Source organism: Sus scrofa, chromosome 9 (assembly GCF_000003025.6).
Source record: "Sus scrofa isolate TJ Tabasco breed Duroc chromosome 9, Sscrofa11.1, whole genome shotgun sequence".
NCBI lineage: Eukaryota > Metazoa > Chordata > Mammalia > Artiodactyla > Suidae > Sus > Sus scrofa.
Genome location: NC_010451.4, coordinates 127,906,258 through 127,927,985, shown reverse-complemented (window position 1 = coordinate 127,927,985; position 21,728 = coordinate 127,906,258). Strand labels below are relative to the sequence as shown.

The 21,728-nt window shown below is 37.8% G+C and overlaps 1 protein-coding gene across 6 annotated transcripts in view; it reads right to left on the bottom strand.

Annotated features, from left to right (window-relative positions):
• The window catches only part of PLA2G4A (phospholipase A2 group IVA), a 311,245-nt gene that overhangs the window by 236,840 nt on the left and 52,677 nt on the right, over positions 1-21,728 (bottom strand). For 5 of the 6 annotated variants that reach the window (XM_021063825.1, XM_021063827.1, XM_021063828.1 and 2 more), the window contains 4 exons: positions 16,800-16,945; positions 14,081-14,289; positions 8,889-8,962; positions 7,014-7,202 (listed from right to left, as the gene is read on the bottom strand). The gene's annotated coding sequence lies outside the window, so the exon portion shown is untranslated. The remainder of the gene's footprint in view (positions 1-7,013; positions 7,203-8,888; positions 8,963-14,080; positions 14,290-16,799; positions 16,946-21,728) is intronic. The other variant, XM_021063826.1, reaches the window with a different exon arrangement.

Below are 21,728 nucleotides of genomic sequence, written 5' to 3'. Positions count from 1 at the left end.
GTTACCATCTGTCACTATACAGGGTTATTACTCACTATATTCCCTATGCTGTGCATTACATTCCTATGACTTATTTATTTCATAAATGGAAGTTTATACCTAATAATGCCCTTCCCCTATTTCACCCATCCCCCTACCCCTCTTCCCTCCAGCAACCACCCATTTGTTCTCTGTATCTACGTCTTTTTCTGTTTTGTTATGTTTATTAATTTGTTTGTTGTTTTAGATTCCATGTATCAGTGAACCCATACAGTATTTGTCCTTCCTGTCTGACTTATTTCACTTAGCCTAATACTCTCTAGGTCATCCATGTTGCTGTAAATGGCAAGGTTTCATATTTTTAATGGCTGAGTAATATTCCATTGTATGTATATGTGTCTATCTATCATCTATATATACCACCTCTTCTTTATTCAATGATCTACTGATGGACATTGAGGTAGAATTAAGTGTTTTATCTTAAGATATTGAAGATCAGATCAGTGATTTATTTCCAATAGAGAAAAGTGCAAATAGTACCCTTGTGATAGGTGATTTTAGACATAATGCCAGATTTAAGAAACACACAAAGTAAAACTGAGACCATCTGTGGATTATTGTACAAAATGAAGAGCACTTAGTAGCACTTAGTAGGCAGACATTTAAGCATCCTATTAATAACTATATAAATCATGCTAATGATGGATGCATAGTACTGTTTTTAAAATTTGTTTTTCTTTTTTTTGCACCTGAAAATACAGAGGGTACACTACAAAACCCATCAAGACTCACACAAGACATATAAACAAGAAGATAAATCTATTTGTTTCACTGAAGATATGACTTCACTACCCCAGAGCTCCCCCTTTCTAGTAGCAGTGTCTATTTCCCGCGAGAGTCAGGATCATGCATTATCTGAGATCAAGAGATTTGGCCTCAGGTAAAACCACACTCAAATCCAACTCTGCAACCTGCCAACTGAATTTCCAGTAGCCTGTTGTACAAGTCATTTCATTAATATGACTCAGTTTCTTTATCAGTGAAATGGAGTTTTTGGAAAAATAAATTAACTTGTTCAAAGATCACAGAATAGAGATTGGTTTCTGGTAAATAAATCAATAGTCCAAATAGCTATTAAAATTAATAATCATAATTCTAGCGAGACTAAAGTTACAGCAAATGGACCTGAGGAATACTGTCCCCAGGTTATGATAAAGTAAAAAGAATCATCCTTTTTCAAAACACTTTTTTGAAACAGTACACAAAATGTACTACAGTACAATTAAGGTCACATTTTTTTTGCATAAGTTGTATTATATTATCTTCCCAATGATACACTACTTCACTCTAATTGAATTTGGAAAATGCATGCTCAACATATTTGCAAATCTTCCTGCTTAAGCCGAGCTCTTTCATTTTCATAGTTACTCTCACTGACTTTAATATCAGACAGTGATGTTTTTCTGACTTTGCTTTAGCTCCTATATGATCCAACACAGCTCCATTTAACTGTGTTCTAGGTGGAGTATCACTAAATAACATATGTCTAATTTCCCACCACACAATTAGATTCTTGGACAGAGATCAGCTAAACTCTTTATGTCAAACTAGACATTTTTTCAGACACCTTTAAAGTCAAAGGTGGCCATATGACTTCATTTGATAGTGAAATGTGGGCAGAAATGTTGCAAGTCATCCTTCCCCCATCATTTAGCAGAATGCTAATGCCCAAGGAGACTTTAGGTGCTGGGTGATGAAGAGAGCAGAACCCAACAGACTTAGGATGGGGATGACTAAGGAGCCGGATCCCTGCCCCTACTACAGACCAGCCTCAACATAAGCAAGAAACAAACTGCTTGTTAAGTTTATGAGATTTCAGGGCTTATCTTTAGCATCCCTAAATCTTAGAGAAATTGTTTTTAGACATGAGGTGCTGCCACAAGAGAAGCTCAACTATGGGTTAGAGGTTAGGCATCTAAACATTTGGTAAAGCTGTAATCTGTGATAAGTTCTAAGGCAGACTTGTAGCCCTAATGGATGATGTTGGATAATAAAATGTTAAAAATGTGTTGGCAATTAAAAACAAGGGGGAGGGGGAGGGAGTGGGATGGATTGGGAATTTGGGGTTAATAGATGCAAACTATTTCCTTTGGAATGGATAAGCAATGAGATCCTGGCTGTATAGCACTATATCTAGTCTCTTATGAGGGAGCATGATTATGTGACAAAAAACAATGTATACATGTATGTGTGACAAGGTCACCTTGCTGTACAGCAGAAAATTGACAGAATACTGTAAACCAGTTATAATGGAAAAAATAAAAATCATTATAAAAAACAATAATGATTAATTTGGGCAGGAAGTGGCTCTTTGGCATGTTAGGCACAAAGAGGGATAGGGTGCCATTCGATGGGGTTTCAAAGTGTTGGAAAACTGGGTATTTCTAGAATCCAAGCAGTGGAAAGTTTTTATGCTACAAAAGTACAGTAAAACTCAGTCATGCTAAAAAAAAAAAAAAAAAAAAAAAAAAACGAAAAAGGAAATTAAAGATTTAGCCTCCCCCCACCCCCACCCCCACTGCAAGCTTAGTGTCCTTTGGATTGCTGCAATTAAATTGAGAGAGGCATGGGGCCGGGACGCAAGGAAATTTAAGTTTGACTGCTCTGACTTAAGAACCTGGAATGTGGTACTGACTGGAAGCAAATGGGCTTGAAGCCTAGGTTCATAAGGGACTTGCATTGCCAAGAACCATGGCCCCGTCTACCCATGCCTCTAACTGTATGCAATGTTGCACCATCAGGAAATAAACCAGGGATGCCGTAGGGAGGGTATGATTTCCAACACCCTCTTCAGAGGTGGCTGAAGAAGAAGATGCACAAGCAACAACTTCTGAAAGACAGAGCCAAGGACCAGTGGACAAAGTCTTCACTCCAAATGAGTAAAATCAGCTTCTAATTAAAGAATTTTCCTACCTTGAGGGGAAGGGGCATTCACAGCGCATCCACACCAGCATTTCATCATTTTTATGGATTCGCTGATGTTCATTTCTTCTTTTACAGAGTGGAAATTTTTATTTCTGGTTATATTATCTCTGATCCACCACTGTGTTTGGGGCAGAAAGAATAGTGCAGATAACTTGTCCTTTTTAAATTACAGATGACCAAAACATAAGGATCCACAACCAGACCAGATGGACAGGAATTAATACTACCTGGAGATCCTGAATTTACATCTGAAGACAGCGTCAAACATCTTTTTAAATTTTTGAAACAACTTTATCAAAGTACAACATATGTTCAATAAATGCACCCATTTAATGGATACAATTCAGTGGACTTTGACAGATACGTTCATCCACGAAACCACAGCCACAATTAAGATGTAAAACATTTCCATTATGAGAAAAATTCTCTCGTGTCCTTTGAAGTCTCTCATCTCTCTCTATCTTGAGCCCCAGGCAACCACCAATCTACTCTCTCTCTCACTATAGATTAGTTTTCATTGTCCAGAATTTTATCTAAATTGAATCAGTATGAACTCTTTGACTTCTGGATTCTTTCCCTCAGCATAACTACTTTGAAGTTCATCCACGTTGTTGAATGTATCAGTAGTTCATTGATTTTTTTCTTGTTGAGTACTAGTTCACTGCACAGATATTTCAAATTTCGTTTTCTTTTTAAGGTTAAAAAAACCCACTTTATTTACAAAGACTACATGCTAATTTGAACAGCTAGGTTGTGTAAGAATGTTCCACATTTTTGTTTTTGTTTTTTTCTGTTTTTTTTTTTTGGCCACACCTGCAGCATGCAGAAGTTCCTGGGCCAGGGATTGAGGCACGCCACAGCAGTGACAACCCTGGATCACATTTAGTTTATGTTGATGGGTATTTAGATCACTCACCTGTTGACAGTATTTAGGTCATTTCAAGTGGTTGGAATTTGTAAGAAAGGGCCAAAGAGCTGTGCAAAGGAGTCTACCAACAGGAGCATATGAGAGAGTTCCAGTTCTTGCCAACAATTACTATTGTCCATCAGTGTTTTTAAATTTAGCGATTAAAATGTGTGGCTAGTGTGACTTACTTATGGTTTTCTCTTGAAATTCTCATTTGATTGATGAGCAAGTTTTCATGTGTTTGATGACTATTCATAAATCTTTTCTGGAGAGGTGTCTTTTCAATATTTTGCTAATTTATTAAATGGGATGTTTTACTTTTCCAATGCAAATGTTTTTATAAATTCGACATACATGTTATTTGTCAGATACAGTATTTTCTTCCCAAACTGTGGCTTTTCTTTTTATTATTAACACTGTCGTCTGAGGAGCCAAGGTTTTTAATTTTGAGAAATTCCAATTTATTTCTTTTTTATTTTATTTATTTATTTGCTTTTTAGGGCCGTACCTGCGGCATATGGTAGTTCCCAGGCTAGGGGTCCAATTGGAGCTACAGCCACTGGCCTACGCCACAGCCAGAGCAAAACCAGATCTGAGCCTCGTCTATGACCTACACCATAGCTCATGGCAACACTGGATCCTTAACCCACTGAGCAAGGCCAGAGATTGAACCTGCAACCTCATGGTTCCTATTCAGATACATTTCCTCTGTGCCACGACGGGAACTCCATCTTTTTTTTAAAATGATTTTGCTCCTGCTGCCCTAAGAAATCTCTGCCTTATTTAAAGTCACTCAGTTTTGTTTTGTTTTTAAGTTTTATAGCTATGGCTTTTACATTTAGGTCTAAAATTTATTTTGAGTTAATTATTATGTAAGGAAGATAAAAGTTGATGATTTTTTTTCCATACAGATATCCAGTTGATCCAGCACCATTCGCTGAAAAGGTTTTTCTTTCCTATTGAAAATATGTTGCATTTTTGCCTAAAGAAAAATGACTATATACATGTAGGTACACTTCTGGAATCTATTCTGTTCCACTGATTTACATGCTTATCCTTTCACTCAGACCACATTGTCTTGATTCTGTATTTTACTGTAAGCCTTCAAAACAAAGTGGTGTCACTCTTCTAACTTTATTCTTCTTTTTAAGAACTGCTCTGGCTGTACTTGTTTGTATTCTCATATTCATTTTAGAATTAACTTGTCAATTTCTACTTTAAATTGTGAGGTTACTGTTTGCTCTGAGGCTTGTTGGAAGAAACCGGCTCCTGCAGCCCTGGCTGCCCTGGGCCATGGGGCAGTGCACTGGGCACACCAGGCCCTGGCGCTAAGCCATGTCCAATAAAGTTCTCAGATGTGACTGCTGAAATTTTATTGTAACTGCATTAAAACTCTATATCATTTAGGTAGAACTGACATCTTAACAATATCAAGTCTTTTGATTTCGAAACATGGTAAATCTCTTATTTATGTAGGTCTCCTTAAATTTCATTCATCAAGGATTTATAGTTTCCGGTATATAGGTCATGCACATATTTTGTTAAATTTATTCCTGAGTAGTTTCTGTTTTCTTATGCTATTGTGAATGAAATTGTGTGTTACTAGTATGTAGAAATACTATCGGTTTTTGTAGAAAACTTTTGACTCTTGTGTCCACACTAAATTAATTTAGTTTTAGTAGGTTTTTTTTTCTTAAATGCCTTAATATTTTATATATATATATACCATCATGTCACCAGCAAATAAAAGAAATTTTACTTCTTCTTTTCCAATCTGGTGCTCTGTATCAAATCTAAATACCAAGGAAGCAGACAGAAAGTCCCAGGGTAGACCCTTCCCCCTTATCCTCCCTACTCTGTGCCCTGGGTGCCTGACCCTATGGTATGCATCAATAGGGTTCCCTGCCCTCCCATTTCTAGATGGTTTGGTCAATAGGAGACACCAGTGGGAAATCTGAAGGACAAGTAGTGAGTATAGGTGGGATATTTATTTGCCAAGCTACCATCAGGTTAGGTAACTGGATAGAGTCTTTAAAAGAACAAGGTTGGAAGTTTGTGATAGGAAGGTGAAACAATGAGATTTGAGGATGGACATCTCAGGTAAGCACAAGAATATGAGAATGTGTCCAATGTACACACTCTCAGAAGAATGGTTCTTATCATGATGCCAGTCAGTCAGCCCTTTTCAGAAGCACAGCTCACTCAAAGAGTTCGGGTACAAAGTTGGCAGGGATAGCAACTGTGAAGAGGGTGGACACCATGGGCTCCCCTCACGAAGGCCAGTGTGGCTAACCATTGCTGAGTGCCCACCCTGCCAAAAGCAGGCCAGTGTGCCCCAGAGTGATCATCTGGCTGCACAACGACGAATTCCTTTTGTTGAACCCCACCCCCCGCAACACGACATGGAGACACAGACACACACTTTGGGTGCTGTTCTTTCCTACAGCAGTTCTGCTAGCATCACCATTTGTGGATTTAGAGAATGTCACCCATCTTCTTATCAACTGTAGTGGGGGAACATTACCTCCAACCAGGAAGCGCATCTTAATAACAAAGTGCGCAATAAACTTATGCTCGAACATATACTAGCCTTCCCCCAATCTTCAGAGTAGCATTACTCACAATAGCCAAGACAGGGAAGCAACCTAAATGTACACTGACAGATGAAAGGATAAAGATGTGCTATATATACACAATGGAATATTACTCAGCAATAAAAAAGAATGAAATAGTGCCATTTGCAGCAACATGGATGGACCTAGAAATTATCACACTAAGTGAAGTAACCCAGAGAAAACAAATACCATATCACTTATAAGTGGAATGTGAAAAAAAAAAAGATACAAGAGAACTTATTTACAAAACAGAAATAGACCCACAGACATAGAAACCAAAGTTATGGCTACCAGAGGGGAAGATGAGTGGGAGAGATAAATTAGTAGGATGGGATTAACACATACACACTACTGTGTACACAACAGATAACCAACAAGGACATACTGTATAGTACAGGGAACCATAATCGATGTTCTTAAATAATCTATAAGGGAAAAGAATCATTGTGCTATAAATCTAAAAATAACATGACACTGTAAATCAACTATACTTCAATAAAAAAGAAAAAAGAAAATACTAGCCTTACCTCATGTACCATCACCCAGAAGATATCTCAGAGAGTTTATCAGTCATCATGTTTGTGGATGGACATCTTTGAACAGTACACAGTGGACACTATGGGACCCCAATGAGGATGAGACCATCAGGAACTCAGATCCCACTGGAAAGAAGGCTGAGGTACCCCATCAAGTCAAGTACCTGGCCAGCTGAGATCCTGGCAGGAATAAATGGTGGAAGAAGAAAGCAATAATTAACTTAAATCAACTGAACTTGTGGCTGCCTATAGAGGCAAGAAGAGCAGCTATCTTTTATGTCAATTATTTCTTCACACCCATCAGCCTTTTTTTTTTTTTTTACTACTTCATTTGAATAGCACTAGTGTGGCTAATATTTTAAGTTTGAGGTAAGAATATGACAAAATAGACATCATCCCACAATTACATGGTAATAGGCTTTGTCTATCCTATATGTTGAGGATACAAATTTTTCACCCAAACAAACATTGACTATGAGCAACAAAAGGGGTGGGAATTCACCTCTACAATCTATACCCTACTTTTTGCCCAAAGAATCTTATCCATAAGGACCGGCTGGGTTGAGCCTGTGAGAGGCACAGGCAGAGCTGTGAAGGACATGAGATAAATGAATTTGAAGTAGTTTTCTCTTGGATTTCCTCCCTCCTAAGTGGCCACATGGTGACTGCTTTCCTTTAAAGAGGGGCAAAGTTCTCTTGCACAGCCTCCTCTACAGAACCTTCTCAGGGTCTGGATAATTCCATCCCTTACATCTTCCTTCTGGCCTGAAGATGGAAATGTCTCCCCACAGTATTGCACTAAATGTTTGCTTTTTAGAAACACTGCCCACATGTTTGTAAACAGTTCCTTTATTAGACTCTCCTTCAATCACTCCTTTTTTTTTTCTGGCCACACTCATGGCACATGGAAGTTCCCGGACCAGGGATTGAATCCAAGCCACAGCTGCAACCTACGCCACAGCTGCAGCAATGCCGGCTTCTTAACTTGCTGTACCACAGTGGGAATTCCAATCATTCATTTTTATTGATCAATCTACCTATGACCCAGATGATATACAAATGATATCTTTGTGTTTTTAAAGACAATTCCTACACAGATGTCAGAGTATGTGTATTTATGTGTTTGGAAGTGTGTGTGTGTGTGCATGTCTAGCCCTGGGTATGAAGCCAATATTCAGTTGCTTTATTTCATAAAGAGTAGAAAATTCTGAGCCCAAGAGGTAGGAGCTGGCAGATCAGCTAGACTCTGCCAGACGCGGCCTCTGTCAAGGGACTTCTTTTTTTTTTTTTTTTTTTTTTTTTTTGTCTTTCTGCCATTTCTAGGGCCACTTCGGCAGCACATGGAAATTCCTAGGCCAGGGGTCGATTCGGAGCTGAAGCTGCCAGCCTACGCCAGTGCCATAGCAGCGCGGGATCCAAGCCGCGTCTGCAACCCACACCACAGCTCACGGCAACGCCGGATCCTTAACCCACTGAGCAAGGGCAGGGATCAAACCCGCAACCTCATGGTTCCTAGTCGGATTTGTTAACCACTGCGCCACGATGGGAACTCCCGAGGGGTTTCTGAATGCATATTGCCCTGTGGGGGAGGCTCACTGCTGCCAGTTGCCAGAGATCCCAAAGGAATAAAGCTGAGTAGTCAAGGCCTTCTAATATCCAGGAATTTCAGCGCACTGATTCCTTTGGTCAGTTTTACTATGGATATAAGTATAATAGCCTCTATAATCTTCCTTAAAATAAAGTTGAGTTTATTGAACAAAAAGTTAATTATGAGTTAATAAAGTCATACAAGTAACCAGAAAACAACCCAAACCAAACAAATATAAATGCAAAAGTAGGACTCAGCCTTGAAATTCTGTTACTTACCTGATGCATACATGCAACAAGGCCAAAGTGAGCAAGTATTAGAAATCTGCCAGGCTCTTTCCAAGTTCCTGCAACTGTAAATTAGCATAGCTGGCATTTATTGAGCAGTTATTACATGGCAGTTACTGTTCTAAACATCTTATTTGTGTTAACTCATTTAATTCTCACAAGAAAGTCCTGCTCTGCTGCTGAAGAAACTGGGATACAGAAAGGTTAAGTAGTCTGACCCCAGAGCCTGTGTTCTTAGCCACTATCCCATGCTGCTTTTCTCACCTGAACAATGAAATGGTTGGTTTCAAATGAAATGACCAAAGTCTCTTCTAGATTGAATTTTCTGTGCCTCGGAGTCTGTTTTATTCCCTACACAGAAGATTAATGATTCTCTTTTAACATCAAGAATGCCCTAATTTCTCCCATCACTATTACACAGTACTGTGCCAGTGGGTCCATTTGTCCCCCTGCTCCTCTTCTGCCTCTGTCGGTGTCATCCACTATACTGTGTGGTAATTTTCACCTGCAATCTCTACTCCTAGATTATGAGTCTCTTGTGGTCATGGATTGTTTATCTTCTCTGAAGCTCCCTTCAGAAAATGCCCTTAGGCACTTAGCCCAACTCTTCCTAAACACCTCAGATTTAGACCTGATATGATACCAAATTTCCACTGGAAGCTAAAGGTCCAGTAATTCCATGATGACACAAATGCCTGTCACACTTAGTCAGTGTCCAAATGTAGTTATTTTGGAATATCCAAATCTTTCCTATTTACTTTATCTCTTCCTTTCCACCTGCTCCATTCTTCAATTATTTCCTCCTTCATATATTTCCACAGCAACCCATAAGGGTCTCTACTCAGTTGAATAAATTCTATCGCCTTCTGCCTTCTGAATCTCAGTCAAGTAACTACTTTTTTGAGGAGATCACCTTTGACTTAAAGCTATCCATACACTGCAAAAAGCAATAGCATAATGTCCAAAGAGGTGAAATTAGCATTACTGACACTGGGCTATTTTACGATGAATGCAAATGCTCTTTAAGGACTAGATTTTTTTAAAAAAAATAGCTCATAGGTTAAAAATAACTCAAATATTCTTCTTCCTTTAATACAACCAGCCTTTACACAAGTGCCCCAGCTGAAATAGCACTTTGGAACTTGGTACTTTCTGGAAAATACAAATGAACAGCCAAATCTTTAATCTGATCATACTTGAGATAAAGGAAGCATATTTAAATGTGAACAGATGTATCTGCTAAAAAAAGTTCATGAACAAAGGCTATCATAGATTTTAGAATGATTAGTTTACATTCTTCAAGTTTCTTTAGATGTGTGGCCAACGCTAGGTCACACATCTTCCAACTCTGGCAGAAAAATAAGTGCAGCATGTGCTTGTAACATCCAAAATTTTGTTCAAAATAAAAGCTCAAGGAATGATGGTTTCTTGCTGATGCCTTTCTATTTTGGAACCATCAATTATGACCATTAAAGAAAAATAAATTCTTTGAGTTCTATCAAAAACTATAAGATTTTAACTAACAGTCTTCACTTATTTGTGTCTTAGGTGAAGTGTAAACCCCTGGGGAAGTAATTTAATGTCATTTCATTAAAGCAGTGTTGTTATCCTAAACTTTAATTCATTTACTAGACTCTTTTCCAAAGCATAGTCCAGATTTGTGGAGTATTACATTTCATAATATATTGATCTACTACATTAATAGATATACATTTGGGGGCACCCATCATGGTTAGGAATGATCCCAGAGCTTAAAATCTAAGGAGCGAATAAACCAGGATATTGGGGGTCATATTGGAAGAGACTGACCCACACTTCCTTAGCAATGGAGCATGATAATGTGAGAAAAAAGAATGTGTACATGTATGTGTAACTGGGTCAGCATGATGTACAGTAAAAAAAAATAATGTATTGGGGAAATAAAAAATAAAAAAATACATACATTTTCTTAGTTAACCAGCACAGCAAAAAAAAAAAAAAAAAAAAAAAAAAAAAAAAAAGAGAGAGAGAGAGAGAAAGAAAGAAAGACAAAGAAAAAAAAAGAAATGCATGGTGGATGTGCAATACCAATGGATGAAGAAAATGCCAATGGATTGAGAGTCACCGTGATAACTTCAGGCAGATGCTGGGGAGCTAGAGAAAGTTGCACATGACACAGAAATGCTTTAGGTAAGTTTTGAAGGATAACTCAGAGTTCTCCAGCTCGACAAAAGGGCTAAGAAAATTCCCGATGGAGGGAAACCATGCATCCTGTGAAAGCAGATGGCCCTTTGAACTTTTGATTCATTCAATCAGCTCTCCCCAGCATAGAACTAGGTATTCTAGTAAGATAAAAGCCTTGTCCTTGTATTCCAGTTCTGCAAAATCAAGATGGGAACACCTCGAGGGAATAGGAAAGCAAATGCTTCCTGGCTTGTACAGATCATATACCTAATAGAAATTAAAATCAGTTGAGACTGGGTGCTACTTTAACCCTCGGCTGCATTATGACTTGTGTTGGACCTAAGCACTTTGCCTCTGTGGACGCCTTCCTCCATTTAAAAAAAAAAAAAAAAAAAAAAAATTAAAAAATTATATTTTACAACTGTGCTTGTCAAAAGACCAATATGTTAATACTAAACTTCATTTTTTTCTTCTGAGTTTAAAGGAAATTAAAATGTTTTCTTGGGATCCTAAGCACTGGGCTACTGTGCCTAATGATAAAACTACTTTCAGGCATACTCTCTTATATTCCATTCTGCATTTTGTTGTCAGAGCATACTTCAAAAAATTCCCTTTTATCAGATCACAGAGAATTTTCCAGGACAACATTCAGTGTGGTGACCCCAGATGCCCTGCTTTGAACTCAGGCTTCGCTGAGCCTTGGTTTGCCTGGAGATTCAACCTGACTCCCAAGGGTACTGTTTACTTCTGTCAGGCCAGTCCCTCTAGTCCGGTGCTATCGTGAAATCAAGAAATCATCTAGGGAAGTGTTCTATTTTTGTTTTTGTTTTAAATTCTGATTCCAAAACCAATCAAATCAGAATCTCTGGGTGTGGGACCCAGAAAGCCGTACTTTTTAAAGCTCCCCAGATGATTCCAATTTGCATACAGGTTTGGGAACCTGTGCTCTAAGTAACAAAAAAGATACCCATTCTCCTGTAGTGTAATATATGTACATTATATATATCATATTGCATTGTAATAACTTGTTTACACATGAATCTCTGTACTAGATGGAAAACTCCAAGCATCATTTCTCATTTTGTTTGACCCGCCATCAAGTTCAATGACTAGCATCCAGTAGACATTCAATAAAGTTTTTTATTGAATGAGTAAATGGGTGAATGAATTGACACATGTTCTTAAACTGTTACTTTCCCTCTTCCTTTATTCTTCTTCATTGTCTTCCTCCAAGGTTCTCAACCCTGCCCACCCATTAAAATCACCTGAGAGCTTTGTAAAACTATCCTGGGCCCCACCCCAGGCCAATTAAATCAGAATTTCTGAGGGTGGGGCTCTGTTGGTTTTTAAAAGATCCTTAGGCGACTGGAATGCACAGCCGGGGTTGAGAGTCACTGACTAAGCTTTACTCACTCTTTAAGACCCTCTTTAAGATCCAACTTTTTCAGGAAGCTTTATCGGATACTCTGCCACAGTTCTTAAATTCTGATTGTTCTTAGGCAAGAAATATGTAATTTCAGTCATTATTTTCTTGGTACATTCATGTGCATGTTTTCACTTTGGAGCTAGCTAGCATTTGAAGGCAGCATTCATGCTTTGTCTAGCTTTTAGATCTTAGGTGATCAATTGCATGACATTTTTTTTTTCTTTGTACGGCCACATCTGTGGCATGAGGAAGTTCCCTGGCTAGGGGTCGAATCAGGACTACAGCTGCTGAACTACACCACAGTCACAGCAACATGGGATCCACCTGTGACCTATGGCCCCAGCTCGCAGCAATGCCAGATCCTTAACCCGCTGCGCTGAGGTCAAGGATCGAACCCACATCCTCATGAATATTAGCTGGGTTCTTAATCCACTAAGTCATAAAGGGCACTCCTGCTTGACATTTTCAATGTGTTGTAGTAACCAATTACTTTTCTCAACCTAGCCCTAGTTTTAAAAGCTTTGATTTAAACTCTAATTTGAGTTTGACACCAACCACACTGAGGGCCAGCTCACCGAAAGGCATAATTCAACTTATCCCAATAAGGATCAACAGACTGATTGCAGTTTATGAAGGGACAAAGCAAGGAGATTCAAAATTCAAGTTGCATTGCTATCCTCAATATTTCTAACCCTTAACTCATACTTTCCCAGGGGAAGTAAAGGTGGTGCAAGAATTTGGGAGGCACCTTTTAGCACTCACCTTGGGCATGTGAACACCTGATTATTTTCATGACCAGATCAGAGAATACCATAACGCTTATTAAAAGTGCTGATTTTTTATTAGTCAGCATTACTGTGCTGCTGAGTGGTATGAATTTGGTAAATTAGCAGTTAATGGATACACATTTGTTAATGACTGCGGACAATTTCAGTGCAGTATTTTATACACATATTTCAGCTCTCTATTTTGTAGAACTCTGATCTTTTGAAATTTCTCTTCTTCTATATTTTTAAATTCAGAAATAGATATCTAACAAAATGAGTGGTTTCCCAAGCCAGAAAAATGCATAGGCCTCATCTGTACTGGAGAGGTAAAACAGACAAAATAAATATGGGGATTTGGTCAGTATGGGATGAATGGACAGTATTTGACTCTAGAAGGGAAAAAGTCACACATTTTTAAAACATTTTTTTTTTTTTATTTTACGGCCTCACCCGCAGCATATGGAAGTTCCCAGGCCAGGGATGGAATCCAAGCCATACCTACAACTTACATCATAGTGGCAGCAACACCAGACCCTTTAACCTACTGCTCTGGCAGGGGATTACCCCCGCCCCTCTACAGCAACTACAGCTCCTGCAGTTGGATTCTTAACCCTGCTGTGCCGCAGCGGGAACTCCCAAGTGACACATTTATTTTTACTTATTTTTTTAGCCTTAAAGATTTCTTTTTTTATTTTTTTTAATTTTTATTTATTTTTTCCACTGCACAGCATGGGGACCAAGTTACACATACATGTCACACGTTTATAATTGTGTAACATAGACGGAAAACATCTGGGTTAATTTTAGCATTCAAAAAGTCTACTTACCTGAAACTCTTGCTAAATAAGGTCTTTCATAAACCTCTATAGTGTCTTTAAGTTTGCAGCAAGGCCAAGTAAATTATAATTTTTCTAGAGGAATTTAGTGAGATGTCTCTTTTTATAGAAATGATATCTGTTTTCCATTCATAAATGTTGTTCTTAAAGTTAGTTTAATCATGATTAAGTACAAATTCTTAGAAGTATTTGAAGAACATCTGCTTGGAAAAAAAAATCTGCTAAGTACCAAATATTTGTAAAACACTCAAACCCACATAGACATGCACAAAAACACCAAAAATAAGGGGTTTGGTTTATCTTCTGAGATCCAAATGAAGAAAGGAATATGTAATAAAAATTCCAGTTTGGCACTAATTATCTGTAAGTATTTAAATGGGAATACTAATTCAGATGCTTTGTATTAAGTTAAATATTTAGAATCCTGTGCCTGCAAACCCACAATTTTTATATACCAAAGCACATAATGAAAACTTAGAGATTTCTCCTGAGTCATTTGTTTCAGTTTTCTTGAAAGAGATTAACAATGGATGGTTAATGCATGATTAAAACAATTCAGCAATCCCTTTTATTGGTAGTCATATGGGTTAGGTGGCAATAGTCAAAATGAAGAATCCAATTTCTTCATCCTTCTCCTGTATCTACCAGATAATTAGGAAGACCAAACATGCACTTTACATTTTTAAAAGCACTTTAATAAACGCTTAAAAATTTTTTTTTCTTGTAGTGACTTATAAAATTTGTATTTTTTTACCCATTTACTAGAGGTAAGGTAAATGATCCTCAGAAAGTTTTAATGACTTTCCCAAATTGCCATAATCTTTAAACTTAATGGCAATTAAGTTTATACCTATTATATACATGACAGCTTTATAACAGGCAGATAAGAAGGTAACATTTTAATTTCTCTGTCATAAGAAACACAGTACCATTGGCTTTCAGATCAAAGCTTGGCCACTTTGTTATATGGCCAATACTTCTCACTTCTTTCTGAAGTATCTTGCAATGAGAAAAACCCTTCACCAAGATTCTGAAATGTCTGCCTTAGCTCTCTCATGAACTAGTATTTGCTGTAGTCACTCCTGAATTAAAGTCTAGGTAACACCAGTGGCTGAGAACAAAGCCTATTCATGCTTAGTGCCGATGAATCCCTTCAGCCTCAAGAGTTGGCATGAAGTTGGCAGTATTTCTACACAAAGTGGTTTTTAATAAGTGTTGATTCCCAACATCGTGGTGGTTGTAAATGCTAATAAACTTCCTACAAGGGAAGTAGAAGTGGAAAATTTCATTTGTTAAACATTTTATCACTGTACTTGGTTAGCATGGACAATTAACCCAGTTCCCTGAGGCGTACATTCTCTGAGTGTTTAGCAGTTAATGAATATATATAGTAGCAAACCAGCAATTCTCAAAACCATAAATCGTTCCTCTGAAAGCTCCTGCCAATGGAAAAAAAATTAAATGAAAAAGAACTAACATAGCAAAAATATTACTTATTAACTAAGGCCAAAATTGAGGTTCAAAACCTTTCTAACTTGTACCATCCTAGGACACTATAAATCTACTCAATGAATTCACAGATGAAGCTTAATAAATGTAAGTGTTAAACGATGGACCCTTTTGCATCTACAGTATTTATTCCTTATATAATTCCCTAAAAAATGGACTATAGTAAATGTCCATCAAAAGGACAGAAGACAAAAAAAAAAAAAAAAGGATAGTGTTCTTTGATGATCAGTAAATTTTTGTCTGGATTGATATTTCTATAATCATTCTTTATTGCTCTTGAATAAAAAATATTTTTAAGCATACAAATTCATGTAGCAAATTGGACAACAAAGTGAATAAAAAATAGTTAACAATTTCCAATTTCCACTATTAACATCTTATATAACCATAGTATATTTATCACAGCAAACCAATATATATACACACATATTTTTGTTTTTTAGGGCCACATCCATGGCATATGGAGGTTCCCGGGCTAGGGGTCCAATCGGAGCTACAGCTGCTGGCCTATGCCACAGCCACAGCAACATCAGATCCAAGCCACGTCTGCAAGCTACACCACAGCTCACAGCAATGTCAGATCCTTAACCCACTGAGCAGGGCCAGGGATCAAACCCACAGCCTCATGGTTCCTAGTTGGATTCGTTTCCAGTGTACCACTATGGAAACCCCAGCAAACCAATACTGATGCACCACTATTAACTAAACTTCAGACTTTATTCAGATTTCATTAGCTTTTCCCTAATGTCCTTTGTTTTCAGATCCCGCCCAGGGTACCACATTGCATTTGGCCAGTGCATTCTCTGGTCTTAGTATTCTCTGGTCTGTGGCAACGTGCTGTCTTTGATTTTGATGACCTTGGAGTTTTCATGAAGTACTGGTTAGGTATTTTGTATAAAGTCCCTCATTGTGGATTTGTTTAGTGCTTTTCTCACTGTTAGACTGGGGTGATGGATTTGGAGAAAGAATATCACAGATGTCAAGTGCCACTGTTATCACATCATAGCAAGGGTACATATCATTAACACTGAGTCACTGAAGATGTTAGCATTGATATCAACCTTAAGATAGTGTTGGTCATTTTTTTCCACTCTAAAGTTACTTTCCCTTTTTCCCATAGTCTATTCATTAGAAGCAAGTCACTAAGTACAGCCCACACTCAAGGAGAAATGTGGGAATAGGGGTGGGGTGGATTTAGTACCTTTTCAAAAAAGTTATCCATATGTATTTGTCCAGTTTTCTTGTAGCAAGCACAGGCAACAGAAATCAGTTTCTTAATCTTTGTCTCTGATTAGGAAGTTGAAATTCTCTTCTTCTAATTTGATGACGCATTTATTTATTTGCTGCCTGAAAATGAAGAGAGATGGTTGATTCAAGAGGAAGTAGGCATGGAAGGGAGAGAAGAAAGAGAAAGAGGGGAAGAACGGGGAAGAAAGTTGAGATATTGGTCTAATTTCACAGCTATGTAATGCAAACTTCAGTACTGAAGATACTTTTACTAGGGAGTACTGAAGATACTTTTACTTCCATGTTTAAAATGGAATTCGAGGAGTTCCCATCATGGCTCAGCAGAAACAAATCTGACTAGCATCCATGGGGATACAGGTTCGATCCTTGGCCTCGCTCAGTGGGTTAAGAATCTTGCATTGCCGTGAGCTGTGGTATAGGTTGCAGATGTGGCTTGGATCTCATGTTGCTGTGGCTGTGGTGTAGGCCAGACGCTACAGCTCCAATTTGACCCCTAGCCTGGGAATCTCCATATGCTGCAGGTGTGGCCTTAAAAAAAAAAAAAAAAGGAATTGGAGAGGTATTAGGAAAGGAGATAGGGGAAAGTAAGCATTAGCTGATAAAAAAAAGAAAATTGCTCTCTAGTATTATTTCAGAAGCCAATAGCATTTTGAAAGAAGCAATAATGTATGTAGCACTTTATTTTGTATATCATTTGAGTATTCATTCATATCCTTATACATTCAGCTCATATTTACCAAACCCTCAGTGTATATTAATCATTATTCTGGGCACAGAGCACAGAGGAGTGAACAAGAGGTCATATTTTCATAAAGAAAAAAATTGTTGCTTTTATGAAGAAACAACCCTTGTGAGAAAGAAAAGTAGGAGGACTATGGAGACAACAAACAAGCAAACAAATAAATAAGCCAATTTTGATGAAGGAAGGTCTGAAAACTCCACAGATAATAAAACTGGGTTGGTGCAGGAGAGGCCACTTTATGTTGAGTGGTTTAGATTCTGATAATAAGGTCAAAATAAGTTTGGTTGTTGTTACAGGTGTTTTGGTTTGTCTGCCTGTGTTTTGGTTTGGATGTTGAGGGTTTTCTCTCTTTTGCTTCACTATGTTGTAGCACAAGTTCTAGAAAAAGAGGGGAGAGTAGTAGGAAAGGCAATATAAGCAGAATGGATCCTAAGTGAATTCTACCCATAAATTTTCTCAATCTCATGCAAATGGAATGATCAAAGATTATATTTTCAAACTGGGACCTCACTATACAGATATTTTAAGAAGTCTATATAACCATAAAGAAGGAAAAGGATTTTTAACACTAGTCCCAGTGCATCAAAATGAATATGTTGTGATACATTAATTCCCTTAGCATATACTGCATCATTCATAATTCCTATAGAAGATAGAAAATGTAGAACTAGCAGTGGATAAACTTATAGCCACCAATGTTACTTTGGAAGGATCAATATTTATTCAGATGAATACTTTCTGGTAATGTAATTTTTATAAATGAATCATCTTTGTAGTCACTATTTTTTTTTTTTTTTGTCTTTTTAGGGCTGCACCCACGTCATATGGAGGTTCCCAGGCTAGGGGTCCAATCAGGGCTGAAGCCACCAGCCTATGCCACAGCCACAGCAACACTGGATCTGAGCCGCACCTGCAACCCGCACCACAGCTCACGGCAACGCCGGAACCTTAACCCACTGAGCAAGGCCAGAGATTCAACCTGCATCCTCATGAATGCTCGTTGGGTTCATTAACTGCTGAGCCACGACAGAAACTCACCTATGGCCACTCTTCATATTCTTCTATAAGCCACTCCTAAGAAATTTTAGAGAACTTTTGCTTTTATGTTTTGTTAATCCATGTCATACTGTACGATTATGCTCAACCTAGCAAGAGTTTTTATAGCTTATAGCTTATATAAATACACGCACACATTCTCTATGTGATCTGTCTCCTTTGTTGCAATCTGTTCCAGGCGTAATGGCCTCAGTGCTGTTTCTAGGATTATATATACTAGGTGTTGTCAAATATATATGACATATACACACATATACACAGAGAGAAAGATATGTGAGAGATCTTGGTGTAATTGCATAGCTATATAATATAAACATTAGTATGTTAAAGACGCTTTTTTAAAAAAGTAACCTAGTAATTTAGTAAGGCGTAGACTGTTCAAGATTAATTTAATACATGGAAGTTCAAAATTAAAGGTCTGCTCTCATCTATAGAAATAAATGTAACTTAACCAGCTTTCCATAAGTCCTATAAACCCATAGAGTTAGGACAGTTTTCATTATTAGTCTATACAATTTATTTCCATTAAAATTAAAATGACCTACTACAATTACTATTTAATCTTGTAATTATCAATAACATGATTTTGTAATTGCTAATTTAATTAATATTACAGTAGTCCTACAGCCTATTTTTAGAAATATTTCCACTCTGAAAGGAAATAAGAAATTACATAAGTATTTAGAAACGAGAATGAAACTGACTTAGACTTCTTGATTCCAATAAAAACATTTGGTTTCCATGAAGCCTTGAACAATGTTTCAGTTAGTAGGTGTTTAGAACTGAACCATGTTCACTCCCTTAGTTAAGAACACTTCCATGAAAACCTTAGTTTTCATTCCCTTAGTTAACAACATGTCCATGAAAACCTTAGGAAAATTATGAGCTATCCATTGATAAGGTATTGTTGAGGTGGCCATGGCTGACTAATGACAGTTGCTCACTAAGTTGCTAAGCTGGCTTTGGGCTGTTCTCCTGCCCTTAGGTAACTGGCACACCTAAATATTCTATTAGTAGCTCATTTTGTATTGTCCTAACAAGCTTCTCTGAATCGGAAGTAAACCAAATGAGGTAAAAATATTAGTCTTTGTCATTCAAGGATGTGTCATTGATACTTGCTAGATCTGGCTACTCCCTGTTATATATACACCCTCTTTTTTTTTTTTCACCCGGCAGGGATGTCCTTCTGGCACAAATGATAGGCAATTCACTTAAATTTCATTTGGCAAATATTATTCCTACTCTTTGCCAGTTACTGTGCAAGGTACAGCAGTGATCACACGCCAGTCCTTGCCTTTGACGCACATATGGTTTAGAGGAGAAAACAGAGAAGTAACATGGTAACTTCAAAACCTTGGGATGAGTGTAAAATGACAACTGTGATACAGCATACATCAGGGGTCCTTAACCACTTTTGCAGGATCATGGAAGACTTTCCAAACCAGGAAAAGTCTAAACTGAGTCCGTTAGGTGGAATTTATCTAGCCAACACTATTTGCTGTCCTCCATGGTGCTAAACCTGAAGGTCAATTCTCAACTTCATCTTACTTGACCTATCAGCAGCCTTGACATAATTGCTTGCTTCAATTTCTTTGTTAAGCTTTCTTCACTTTTAGCCTATCACATTCTTCTGGCTTTCCTACTATCTAATCTCACTCAATGTCTTTTGTTCCTCAGATGCTCTGAGGAATATTGGTATACTCCTGGGCTCAGTCATTAGATGACTTCTCTTTTATCTCTATACTCAGACCCTTGATTATGCATCCAGTTTCATAATCTTATATTTCATCGATGTGCTAATGATTTCCAAATTTATATTTCCAGTCCTGAATCCATACTTGTATACTGAACAGTCCACACAAATGCTCCACTTATGTTACTAATCAACATCTTGAACTTAATATATTAAAAAATAAACATGTCTCACACCCTCCCCAAATTGGCTCTTTGTGCAATCTTTCCCTATCTCAGTAAATAGTAACTCTGTACTTCCAGTTACTCAGGACCAAAACCTTGACATAATCTTTGATCCCTCTATTTCTCTTTCAGCTCACATAAATCTGTTAACAAATCATATCGATTCTTCCAAACTTCTTTCATTGCTCGTCTGCATTCTTTTATTAGCTTCTTAATTTGTCTGCCTGCTTTTGTCCTTGACCCCTTCAGCCTATTATTTAAAAACAAAGCAGATCATGTTATGTTTTTGTTTAAGACCTGACCTCTCCTTTCTATGGGTTCCCATTTCATCATGGGGGGAGGGGGGCTTTGTGCTATGGCCCTTCCTTTATCTCTCTGAACTTATCTCCATCTAGACTCTCCTCTTTGCTTACTCTGCTCCAGACATAGTGGTCTCTGTGCTACTCCTGGAATTTTTTAACAAGACCGAATAGTTGATTTGGATATGGATGGATAAAGGAGAAGGGAATTAAGAATAATACCTGAATTTGTGGCTTGGGCCACTAGGGTGATGGTGATGAATTCACTAAGGAAGGCAGTATGGATGGGAAACTGGCTTTGGAGCTGATGGGAAGAGAGACAATGAGAACTTTTTCAAAATGTTGAACCTGAGTTGCCTCTGAGATGAATATGGAGATACGATAAACTTTTATGTATGAATTGAGCTCAGAAGAGAGATTTGTGTTTACATTTATAATTTAAAGTCATTATTATATAGTAGTTGAGGCCATGAAACTTGATGAGACGCCTGGGGAGTGGGCCTAGCAATGGAGCAGTTATGCATCCCCTATAAGCCAAAGGATAGAAAATGCCTGAGGCATCTTTAGATATGACGAAGAGGAGAAACCAAATACATAAGAAGAGGAAACTAGGAGAGTGGGAGGCGTCATTTAGGATGTTTTCAATGGAAAATAACAGAATAGTCTACTAAATATAGATTCAAAGGTAGGGATTTATTATCTATAAGACAACTTACATGGAAGTGGGCAGTTCAGTGGCTTAGGAGGCCGCCAGAACCCAGACTCTTTCCTGCTGTCTACTCTTCACTATATTGGCTTTTGTTCACAGGTGGTTTGAACAAATACCCCACTGTTTTGGAAAAGTTAACTTATTTAAGCCTCATTATAA